The sequence below is a fragment of the Condylura cristata genome, unplaced genomic scaffold (genome assembly GCF_000260355.1).
Source record: "Condylura cristata isolate star-nosed mole 26May11 unplaced genomic scaffold, ConCri1.0 scaffold00017, whole genome shotgun sequence".
Classification (NCBI taxonomy): Eukaryota; Metazoa; Chordata; class Mammalia; order Eulipotyphla; family Talpidae; genus Condylura; species Condylura cristata.
Window position 1 is genome coordinate 33781375 of NW_004567118.1, and position 13229 is coordinate 33794603.

Consider the following 13229-nt stretch of genomic DNA (forward strand, 5'->3'; position numbering starts at 1 on the left):
ACTCTGTCTCTGGTGAAGCCTCTCACCGCCCCTGAGCCTCTGGCCTGTACCCCAGTTCTGTATGAATAAATAAATAAATCTTTTAAAAAAAAATTATTTTCCTGGAAACTTTTAAGAGCCTTCCCTAATGACTCCCATCAAGTAAGACCTTTTTTGCTAGTTGTCAGTATTAAGAGGCTAGAAAAGAACCCTGCCCTTGTTTTCTTTCCAGAAGAGAATTAGTCTTGGTTCTGTATTTCAAGGGTAATGTGCACTTGGAAGATGTTTGCATTTATTAGATTGAACAATATTGAAAATTTCTTATTTAAGATTTATTTAAGATTTATTTATGCATATAAGAACTGGGGTACAGACCAGAGGTGCAGGGGTGAAAGGATTTCCAGAGACAGAGTGGGGAGCAGAACAGGAGGATTGAATGAAATACAGTGCTGAGTGGAACAGTGATTGGGACAGGAGAGGTCTGCTGCACCATGTGGGTCAGCCCCTCAAGCTGAAGTGTGGCAGGCAAAAGCTTGATAGCCCCCAGACTAACCTCTGAGCCACCTGAGAAGCCCTCTTAGCTTTTTTTTTTTTTTAAAGATTTATTTATGCATATAGAACTCCGGTACAGGCCAGAGATGCAGAGGGTGAGAGGATTCACCAGAGACAGAGGGGAGCAGAACAGGCAGATCGACAAAGTACACTGCTGAGGGGAGCAGCGGGCGGGTCAGAAGAGATCTGCCTCGCCATGTGGATCTCCTCCAGGGCAGGCGGGAATCGAACTCATGCGGAAGTGGCTTTAGATTCTCAGTGTTGTGCTTTAACCCGCTGCGCCACCAGGGAGGGCCGGGCCCTTGGCTTTTTTATATGACTGTTGAATATTTTCAATTGTCACTCTTCTGAAAGTAAGAGAAGTTAAGCATTATTAAGTATAAGAAAGTAAATGGCTGGACAAGGCAGTTCTAGGTACTTATTGATAACAATGGCATAGCATTCTGTACATCTTTTCAATGGGTGACGTTTTAGGAATATATTTTGGGGGCATTGGGGAATGGGCTGCAGGGGCTCTTGTCCTTTTCTACTAGACAGTTAACTGTTAAATCAGTTTTTCTTCTTTCCCAAAATTAATATATACAGTTTATTAGCTATAAACTATATGTGAATTTTGACTAGTATGCTGCCATGAAATTCACCTACAAGGTAATTTTTTGTAGTTTGGGTTACTTAGGAGAAATTTCTGAGAAGTGGAATTGTTGGTCAAAGTAAATGCATTTAAAGCTTTTGGCTTGTGCACTTACTGTTCTCTGGAAGTATGTTTTCAGTTTTTAACATTGTTATTAGCGTGATTCTTACGCTTTCATCTTTAATTTATCTTTAACTGCTTTGGATTTCTTAGGACTTTTTTGTACTTTATCTCAGAATGTGATTGCCATTATTTTTCATTTCCCTTTCCCCCAGCATTTTGTCATTGTCATTTATGCTTGTTTATCACACTGTAGCAATGCATTTTCCCTCTGTATTTTCTTTGTTTTAAAAGCTAAAAGAATTTTGAAACACTGATAGTATTCTGGTTTACAATCTATAACCTCCACTCTGTCTGTTTTGGTCCATGACTTTGAAGATAATTAAGAGAATTATTGATTTGTGTCTATTTTAGATGCTTTTATTTGAAATCTGGATAATTAGTGAGTATGCTTATTTCCCTAATCAAAATGTGAGTCAGTGTATTACTATTATTATTTTTACTAGCACTTACTGACTTATTTATGCATACAAGAACTGGGGTACAGGCCAGTGGTGCAGGGGGTGAGAGGATTTACCAGAGGCAGAGTGGGGATAGAACAGGCAGATCGACTGAAATATACTGCTGAGGGGGAGCAGTGGGTGAGACAGGAGAGGTCTGCTGTGCCAGGTGGGTCAGCTCCCTGGCTAGGGATTGTACTTGCTCTGCAGTGGCTGAGGATAACTTCCTAGTGTTGCACTTTAACCTGTGCCATCAGGAAGGGCCCCATTTCGTTATGTTTTATATATGTTTTGATTTTAATCTGTCATGGATTGTTTGTAAATATTTTCATTGATTATTGAGTTTCTGACTGTATGTTATTTGTAGCACTAATGAAATACTTGTCTCCAAAATACAATTTTTTATAATTTGGGTTACTTTAAGACATTTTAATAACTGGAGTTTACTGGCCAAATTGAATAAACAGGGCACTCCCTGCACTCCCTGGTGGCACATCGGGTTAGGATACAGCACTGCAAGCTGGCCATACCATTTCAGTGTGAGTTCAATCCCCGGCCAAGGAGGTGATCCACGTGGCACAGCAGACCTCTCCTGTCTCTTTTACTGCTCTCCTCAGCAGTTTACTTCATTGTTCTTCCCCACTCTGTCTCTGGTGAATCGTTGTACTACCCCTGCGCCCCTGGCCTGTACCCTAGTTCTGTATGCATAAATAAAGAGATCTAAAAAAAAAAAAAAGATTAAATGAATACAAAGCTTTGGCTGCTATGCAGTCTTTATTCTCTAAAAGGAAAACATAATTTATAGTACCATCAGTTACTGCACATTATATAACGTTTTCATTCCTAAAAGTCATACAATTTAATAACTTCAAATAGTTAAAATGTGAGATGCATTATTTTACTTGTTTTGACTTTTTATTTAAAAAGCTGAAATTGCATGTAAAAACAGAAGGTACAACCATATTAAATAATTATTATACCATTCTATATCCGAAGTAACTATTGAATATTCTTTCAGAACTTTCTTTGCTCAAATGCTAATACATATCAATATACAGTGGATGTAATATGTATCATTTTACATAGTAATAAAGATCTATGTTACAGTTGTACCATGACACAGTTGACTTTAAGAAAAATCTGGATTTTTCCTAAGATTAGTTGATAAAAAACTTTGAATATATTCAACAACTTGCCTTTTTTTCCTTTAAAACATTATGAATATAAAAAGACATACTTTAAAAGGAAACTTGACTGTTCTAGCCAGACTGAAAAGAAAACTAACAATGTTAGTAGGACAACTGGGCCTCCCTGGTGGTGCAAGGGGTTAAGTCGTACACTGTGAAGCTATTGGCAGTCACTGCAGCACAAGTTGGAACCTTGGCTAAGGGGATGACCCACATGATGCAGTAGACTGCTCCTACCTTGCCTACTGCTCCGCTCAGCAAGTGTTGCAGTTGATCTGCCTGTTCTGCTCTGGTGAGTCCTCTCTATTCCCACATCTCTTGCCTGTACCTGGTTCTTGTATGTATAAATAAATAAATCTTAAAATAATAATAGGACAAACTCTCCATGGAGTTTTAGTGTATAGTCAGAATTGAGAATTACTGTGATTGAACTAGAGTCACTGGGGGGTGCATTTTAGACATTTAGCTTTTCAGTCTATACTGAGATTTAATACCTAGCATCCCAATATGATGGCTCTTTTAGAGGCTGTCTCAGGCTGTTCTTCTTTTTTAAAGCAGTTACATAGGGAACTAACTCCCTGCTTGTGCAAGGGGTTAAGTTTCAACACTGACACCATCTACTGCCAATGCAGCATGAGTTTCTGTCCCAGCCAAGGAGCTAACCCACATGATGAGGTAGGCAGACCTCTCCTGTCTCACCTACTACTCCCCTCATCAGTGTTATTTCAGCACATTTACCTGTTCTGTTTCCAACTCTATCTCTGGTGAATCCTTTCATCCCTCCCACTGCCTACCCCCCCCAGCTCTTATATGCATAAATAAATAAATCTTAAATAATAATAAACAGTTACATAATCATCAGGAATTCTGATAATGGAGGATAATGGATAGCTACATGGCACTAGTACATTGTATGTCAAAGCTTTAGCAGGCAGTGGCCAATTTATGTGGATTATGTATTTTCCCAAATACGTTAGAAGAGAATATAACTTGTACAGGTGACATACTAAAGTAACTGTAGGCTTAAAATTTTAGCTATAAATGGTAGTAAGACTTGATTCTTAGAATGTCAGTTACTGTATTAAGAGTTGCATTGCATACCTGTGAGCTTCATAAAGTTTCTTTTCTTCATTTAGCTTGGTTTCTGTTGGTTCTCCCCGTATCTGTATCTGTATATTTTTATATTACACTTTGTTTTATGTCTATTTTTAATTACTACTTTGATTAGTTAATAAAATCAGAATTTTCTTTCAGAAGTTTTACAAGGATTTCATCTACTGTTTTTACATTCATGAATAAATTTAAAATTTTTGATAAATAGTAAACTTCAGTTTAGCTAACTGACTGCAACTGTTGTCTTAAATTGGGAAAGCAACAAAAAACATGTGAAAGTGTTCTTGCTAATAATTGAATCTTTGATAATCAGTTTTCTTCTCTCGGATTTTTTAAAAGACTACATATTTATTTTGCATACCTTGGGAATGCGTTTCCCCTTGGAAAATATTACCTAATGTATAGTTGTTTACAATCTAGTTTAGAACTATTGCAAAAAAAAAGATTATTGCAAACTTGTGATAGAAATATTTGAGACATGGGGAATCAGGGCCATTATGGACTTTAGTTAGGGAAAATTTAAATAGTAGATGTGATATTCATTGGGATGTGTAAGATCTGGATGGCTAGAGAGGGAGGTTCTTTTTAAAAATAATATCAGGCCCTCCTTGGTGGCGCAGCGGGTTAAAGCACTGCACTAAGAAGCTTAAGCCACTTCCACATGAGTTCGATTCCCGCCAGCCCGGGAGGAGATCCACGTGGTACAGCAGACCTCTCCTGACCCGCCCGCTGCTCCCCTCAGCTGTGTACTTCGTTGATCTGCCTGTTCTGTTCCCCACTCTGTGGTGAATCCTCTCACCCTCTGCATCTCTGGCCTGTACCCCAGTTCTGTATGAATACATAATAAATCTTAAAAAAATATATAAAAATAATATCAGAGGTGCAAATAAGGGATTAACTATATATACAAAAAGGCCTAAGAATGGAATATTTGGGTTAGAAAGAAAAAATGGTGCCAGATTATACAAATGGCATTATTAGCTTGGAATTCTAAGCTCTGTGTTCTTTACTTAACCTACCACTGCATGCATCAAGTACAAGGTTCACATTCATCCTGCCTTCTCCTTCCCACCCCTCCAATCTTGGAAGAGAGACAAGCAAATAAAAGGGTTTTTTTTGCCAGACACTTTAGTGAGAGGTGGGTATCTCCCAAGTTGTGAGTGAGGAAACAAGCACTTAGAGGTTAAATGAGATAGATCAGATAGCATGAACATAAATAATAAGTCAGAATTGAAAATCTGATCTGGGTCCTCTTGACTATAAGAGTGATATTTTCCACCACGCTTTGGTCCATGTAAAAAAAGTGTAAGTGGCCTTCCCTGGTGGTGCAACAGTTTAAAGCGAGGCATTATGAAACTTACAGCCACAGGAGCACGGGTTTGATTCCCAGTCAGGGAGGTGACCCACATGGTGTGGCAGAGCTCTCCTGACCTGCCCGCTGCTCCCCTCAGCAGTGTATTTCAGTTGATCTGTCTGTTCTGCTCCCTACTTTGTCTCTGGCAAATCTGCTCAACCCTCACATCTCTTGCCTGCACCCCAGTTCTTGTACACATGGATAAATAAATTAAAAAAAAAAAAAATGTGTAAAACAATGGAATATTACTCAGCAACCAAAAAAAAACACAACAAAAAACACATGCCTTTTGTAGCAACACGGATGGAGCTTGAAAAGATCAGTGGTTTCACTCATGGCAGGAATATAAAGGACCAGGGGAGAAAATAATAATAATAATAATAATAATCATAATAATAATCATAATAATGAACAACTATATACCAGAGACATTTTATGGGGATGGAATGAGGAATGGGATCAAAAACGGTGGGGGGAGGTAAGTGCACTGGACTATGGTGATGGCATAGGGTAATTTGGTGATGGGACGCCCACGGGGATTACAATGAGATGGAAAAAGGCACAAAATGATGTAAAAATAAACTATTATGTTATTTAAAAAAATGTGTAAGTGGTTACATATATAGGACAATAGTGAAAATATTAGTAGAATCAGACCGCTTTTAGGGAGACTTCCCAGACCTTGTATTTCTTCTTATTTTTTTTTTTTTTAAGATTTATTTATTTGTGCATGCAGCACTGGGGTACAGGCCAGAGGCTTCACCAGAGACAAAGTGGGGAGCAGAACAGGCAGATTGATGAAGTACACTGCTTAGGGGAGCAGCAGGCCGGTCAGGAGAGGTCTGCCGCACCGGTCACCTCCAGGGCAGGCGGGAATCAAACTCATGCTGAAGTGGCTTTAGCTTCTTACTGCTGTGCTTTTAACCCACTCTGCCACCAGGGAGGGCCTATTTCTTATTTCTTGTATCTTGTTTGTTTCAATACAGAGTGTGTAGTCCTGTTCACTTTAGTTAATTTTAAAAAACAAAACCCAGAAATGATTCCCAAATTCTCTTTCCCTCTCCTTTGTAATAACTCTAACACACAAAAACACATAAAAACAAGTTGTGGGTTTTTTCTTTTTAAGTTACTAACTAGTGCTAGTAAAGTATTTCTCTAGAAAAATAGAAATAAGACTCTTGAAGCTATATACTTAAGGTTTTTATTGCAACCTTAGGTCCTTTCTGTATTACTTACTATTAGAATTAAAGTTGTTGATATTACAGATTGACGAAATTTTTTTAACTACAATTTTGAATATTGTAAAATCTTGTTATATTTTAGCTTTCCATAGAGTTCTTAGGTGATTTGGAAGCACACTCATGTGAATATAAATTGCCATTTAAAGGTTTGTAACACAATTGAGCCTGACCCAGTCCCTCTTCTTCCGCGAAGTCTGCTAAAATGAATTGGGCTGCCTTGCCAAGTGTTCCAGCCAAGGGGGCCTGTGGCCTTTTGAACTACAGGCCTTGTAAGGCAGGGAAGGAGGACTGGAAATCCAGTACAAACGGGCATGTTGCTGGGGAGGTCGGCAGTCCACTAGGTTTCCCTTGTCCAAAATGTCAGGAGCAGAAGGAAGAGGGATCAAGTGAGATTCTGGAGTCAAGGGAGGCAGTTTAGGCCCTAGGGCCCAGTAACCCTTCATTTCTTTCTTTTTTTTTTTAAACTAGTCAGCCTGCATTTTGATTTTATTTTTTAAAGGAGTTCCCTTTTTAAAATTTATGCATACGGGTGTAGGCCAGAGGTGCAGGGGGTTGAGATGATTCACCATAGAGATAGAGTTGGGAGCAGAATAGGCAGATCTACTGAAATACATGGCTGAGGGGAGCAGTGGACAATACTGGAGAGGTCTGCTGCGCCATGTGGATTGCCTCCGGAGCTGGGGATAGAACTTGCCCAGAAGCGGTTCTGGGGAACTTGCATATTGCTTCATTCTAACCTGTTGGGCCACCAGGAAGGGCCCAGCAACCCTTCATTTCTACCTGGTGCCCAACAAGCACATCCCTAGGGCCATACTTGTGATTACATAATCATATAAATAGGACCTGGATTGCAGAATCTCTGGATAGGTGTCCTGTGTGTTGGTTTACAGTAAGTGAGTTCTTTGTAGCTGATTGGCTTTCTCTTTTTTTAAAGATATGTTTGTTTATGCATACAGAACTGGGTACACAGGCCAGAGGTGCAGGAGCGGTGAGAGGATTCTCCAGGGACAGAGTGGGGAACAGAACAGGCAGATCTATGAAGTAACAGTGCTAAGGGGAACAGCGGGTGGGTGAGGAGAGGTCTTGCCATTCCATGTGGGTCATCTCCTTGGCTGGGGATCAAACTTAAGTTGTGGTGGCTGTGAATAGCTTCATAGTGCTGACTCTTAACCCCTTGGTCCACCAGGGAGGGCTCCCTCCCCTCCTCCCCCACTTTTTTTTTTTTTTAATGAATACTCTTGGAAAGTTTTTTAATGTGGTTAGGAACTCTGGGCCTTGTGTCAGATTAGGTCTGAGTTCTGGTTTTCACATTTCACTGTGTGACTATAGGCAGATTATACTTAGCTTCAGTTTTCTTTCAAGTCAGATTATATGTTGTAACATCTGGCAAGCAGTTTTTTCCAATTTGAGAGAAATTATGGTTGCCCCTTTATACTGTGGTCTGAGTTGTGTTAATCCTATTAGAACAGAGCCATCTAATAATACTGTAATTTTGATTCTGGATCCTGAATCTCTAGGAATTTGGCCTTGTAGTCAGTCTAATATGTAGAGACATAGTCCCTTTTAGATTTTGTGTTTTGTCTTTGTTAAGAGGTTCTAGAAACTCAGTTTAACAGCTGGCAGAGTTAAGTTTACTGGGATACTGATACAGAGCTATTAGTGGCATGGGATTTTGACTATTAGGTAGGTATTGATTGTAAGCATTTTGAAAATATGGTTAATAATAAGGGGGAAGTTAATTTGTAGGTGACAGATGTATTTTAAGCAGTAATACAATGTATGTTAGAATTGTGTGCTGTCATTGGTAGTAGAAATCCTGTGTCTGTTCTTGTTAAAAGCAAAGGGATCCCCATTCAGAAGAATTAAATATTCAAATCTGCGACAATATATTTAAAATAAGCAAAATTCTAGAGTCCAGTTGCCTGGGTTATAATCCACTGGAATTGTGATTTTGAGCAAGCTTAACCTCCACATTCTTTGAGTTTCTATTAGAAAAGTGGGGATAATCCAGGTTCAGAGGTCTATTGAGATGATCAAGGATTAAGTGCCTATACACACACACAAAGCTTTTGTGGTGTATATAGTGCCTGGTATGAGGTGTTTTGTTTGTGAGTGTTGAATGAAGGTGTAAATATTTTAGTGAGGAAAACTTAAGAACCAAAACTAAGTTAAGGTCAGGGCAAAGCACTTAACTCTCTTGTTGGCAGGATAGTTAGTAACAAATAGAGGGAAGTCCATTTAATATAATTGGTGTGTTAACTAGCTTCTTTTCACACAGCAAAGGGGAAATAACCTGGAACCAGCTAGGGTTATGTTTGATTTAAGATACCCTTTTGGTTTGTAAGGGTTATATGTTTCAGAGTTTATGCAATAGTGGTGAATGTCAGTCAGCTACTCATTGTCCTTAAACTATCAGAAGTCCTCAAATTATGTTTTCTTGCATGAATCTCATGTACCAAGTTGGTGTTGCATCCACAAATAGCAGTTTAACCATAAGTCTCATGGTTAAATTTTGATGCCCTCTCCTTCCCCAAAAATGCTGGATCACATTGATAAAATAATTGCTATAAAAGTGATTTCAGGGCCCTCCCTGGTGGTGCAGCAGGTTAAAGCACAGCACTAAGAAGCTAAAGCCAACTCCGCATGAGTTCCATCCCCCGCCCCAGAGGTGATCCAGAGGTGTGCAGACCCCCCCCCCCCCACGCTCCCCTCAGCAGTGTACTTTATCAGTCTGCCTCTCCTCTCCCCACTCTGCCTCTGGTGAATCCTCTCACTGCCTCTGCACCTATGGCCTGCACTTCAGTCTTGTATGAATAAATAAATAAATAAATCTTTTTAAAAGATGTGATTTCATAAAAAGTTAGTGTTATGAGGCCCTCCCTGGTGGCACAACAGGTTAGGACATAGCACTGCAAGCATCCGGTTCACTGCGAGTTTGGAGTTTGATTCCCGGCCTTGGAGGTGTGGCAGACCTCTCCTGTCTCATCTGCAGCTCTCCTCAGCAGTGTACTTCATTGATCTGCCTGTTCTGCTCCCCACTCTGACTCTGGTGAAGCCTCTCACTGCCCCTGCACCTCTGGCCTGTACCCCAGTTCTGTATGAATAAGTGATATATATATATATATATATATATATATATATGAGCAAAGGAATAGTTTAAATAAAAAAAGTGTTATAAAATGTATGTGAATATTATATTAGTCTTGTTGATGACCTATCTAGAGTTCTGACTAAATGAGCTTTCATTTGGTCAATGTTAAAAGGAAGAGGATGAGACCAGTGTTGAGAGCATGCCATTGTAGTTGTAATTTGTACAAAGCACTGGTTATAGAACTTTTAATGTTTTCCACTTCTGATTCCTGCTACTATTCTCCCTTAATGTCTACCTACGGAATGGAGGAAAACCTAAAGATAAGGGGAGTAATTGGGAATTTTTAAAGTAAGTAACTCCTACAACTCAATAATAAAAAGGCAAATAATTCAAAGTAATAAATTGACAATATCTAAAGAGATATTTTCTAAAGGATGCACACAAATCATAGTAGAGTATCAGTGTATTAAATATATTCCCCAGAGCCTTCCCCTGGTGGCACAGTAGGTTAAAAGGAAGCACTATGAAGCTATCTGCAGTCACTGAAGCACAGGTTCAATCCCTGGATGGGGTGGGGGGTGGGGTGTGAACCACACTGCATGGCAGTCCCCTCCTGCCTGTCTCACCGCTGCCCCTCAGGAGTGGATTTCATGAAGTTGACCTACCTGTTCTTCATACACTGTCTCTGGTGAATTCTCTTACCTTTCTGCACCTTTGCCCTGTACCCTAGTTCTTAATATGCATAAATACATTAAATCTTTAAAAAATATATACTTTTTCCCGTATTGAAAAAATATTAAATGTTCATTGTTGAAATTTGTAAAATATAAAATGTGAGGGACACCTTAATGACCTGGAGTAGTACCTGAGTACCTGAGACTTATTTGCTAAAGTTTTGGTGGTATTATTGATATTTACATTGCACCTGATAATCCCATATATGAAGTTGAAAGGCCCTTCAAAGAATTTTCTTTTCTTTAGCTTAGTTACTTTTTAAAATTGCAGTTTGGACCAATTTAGAAAATCTGAATTATTGGTGACATGTCTTCATTTGTTGCCTCCCCCCACCCATTCAAACTTTTTTCATGACTCTGGTCAAACAACTGGAGTTTTCTATTGAATGCTTTCAACTTCACATAAACAAATGGTCTAATTACTACTTTTCTGAATATTTCTGATTTTTAATCTTCAGAATGGAAATTTTTTTTTAAAAAAGTTTATTTTTACATCATTTTGCACATTTTTTTTTCATCTCCATTGTAATCCCCACGGTTTCCCATCACCAAATCACCCCTGTGCCACCACCATAGCAGAATGGAAATTTTAAAAGTCACTTTTGTTGAGGTATAATTTATTATAAAATGTACTGCTTTCACATGTATAATTCAGCGAGTTTTGATTAAATGTACTACAAGTTGAACAGTTCTAACATTCCCCACCCTGCCTCCATTTCCAATGTACTTGTTGGTAACATAAACCCTTCATTTTACCCCCAGACCTTGGAACCCACTTACTTGATTTCTGTCTTTGCATTTTTTATAACTTGATTTTAGTGGAATCAAACATTGCCTCTGTTCTGAATTTTTTCATTTTTGAGAGTCATTTAAGGTTACTTGTATCATTACTAGTTCATTAATTTTTATTTGTGAATATTCTATTGTGTAGGTAAATCACCTTTTTGATAGCATGTGGTCTGTATTAGTATGTATATTCAGTTAGTTGTTGTAAACACTGTATAGAGTTTGTGAAGGTGCATTTTTATTTCTCCTTGGTTAGTACCTAGGGGTGGAATTATTGACAGTCTTATGCTTAACTGTGTTAAGAGTTGGCTAAAGCAAACTTCTAAAGACCATACCATCTTTTTTTTTTTTTTTTAAAGATTTATTCATGCATACAGAACTGGGGTACAGGCCAGAGATGCAGTGAGAGGATTCACCAGAGACAGAGTAGGGACCAGAATAGGCAGATTGACAAGTACACTGCTGAGGGGAGCAGGGGGCAGGTCAGGAGAGGTACGTTGCACCAAGTGGATCACCTCTAGGGCTGGTGGGGTTCGAATTCATGCTGAAGTGGCTTTAGTCTTCTAGAGCTGTGATCTAACCTGCTGTGCCACCAGGGAGGGCCTCGACCATACCATCTTAATGTTTGTATTAATAATCCTGATATTCCTGAAAATAATTTTTTTGTTTTAAAGATTTTTTTAAAATTTATGCATACAGATCTGGGGTATAGGCCAGAGGTGCAGGGACAGTGAGAGGATTCACCAGAGACAGAGCAGAGAACAGAACAGGTAGATTAACTGGAATACACTGCTGAGGGGAGCAGAGGGTAAGCAGAGAGGTCTGCAGCAGCATGTGGGTCCACTCCCAGGGATCTAACTCTTGCTGAAGTGGCTATTGTGCTTTAACCTGTTGCCCTACTGGGGAGGGCCCTGAAAATAATTTTTAAAACGTTATTTTCCTGGCATTACAGATAGTTTAGCGTACTGTTAAACAATAGTTCAGTAAATTATATATCACACATTGTTTAATGTGTGCTTATGAATAGTGCATTAATAAGGTTTTTAAAATGCAGTTCCTTGGGTCATATCTCCAAATGATCTGAATCAGTAAATTTGTAGAATGCTGTAGTAACATGACATTTAGTCTTTTCTTTAAGGGAAAAAAACATTAGTATGTATATTCAGTTAGTGTTTATTGAGCTGTTGAATCTTCTTCCTTTGTATGCACATTCCATTGTATTACCTATTTCCCATACAGGGGATTTCCCAGTTTATTTGGGTCCTTTTCTTTGCTCGCCACCTAGTGGTGGAAAATAGAGCCCTACAAAATTTTACCAATGAATGAATGAATTTATTATAGGAGGTAGACGATGCTCTTTTAAAGGATGAATGATGGAGACATTCAAATACAAGTTTGTGTTTGTGACTAGTAAACACAGTTAATTTATGTTTTCTATATGAATGAATTTATTGTCTGTTCATGATTGGTTTTTTTTTTTTTTTAAAGATTTATTTATTTGTACATACAGAACTGGGGTACAGGCCAGAGGCTCAGGGGCGGTGAGAGGCTTCACCAGAGGCAGAGTGGGGAGCAGAACAGGCAGATCGACGAAGTACACTGCTGAGGGGAGCAGCGGGCAGGTCAGGAGAGGTCTGCCTCGCCATGTGGTCTCCTCCGGGGCAGGCGGGAATTGAACTCATGCGGAAGCAGCTTTAGATTCTCAGTGCAGTGCTTTAACCCGCTGTGCCACCAGGGAGGTCCCTCATGATTGGTTTTTGAGAAATACTATTTATTTGTAAAGAAATGAACTTTAGGTCTGTAAACTTTAATTAACTTTAAAAAAAAAGATTTATTTATTTATACATACAGAACTGGAGTACAGGCCAGAGGTTCAGGGGCAATGAGAGGATTCACCAGAGACAGTGGGGAGCATAACAGGCAGATTGATGAAGTACACTGCTGAGGGGAGCAGCAGGGTGAGACAGGAGAGGTCTGCTGCGCCATGTGGGTCATCTCTGG

At 39.2% G+C, this 13229-nt stretch overlaps 1 protein-coding gene across 2 annotated transcripts in view; it reads left to right on the forward strand.

Moving 5' to 3' along the window:
* The window catches only part of YWHAE (tyrosine 3-monooxygenase/tryptophan 5-monooxygenase activation protein, epsilon), a 36090-nt gene that overhangs the window by 9165 nt on the left and 13696 nt on the right, over positions 1-13229 (forward strand). The window lies entirely within an intron of this gene.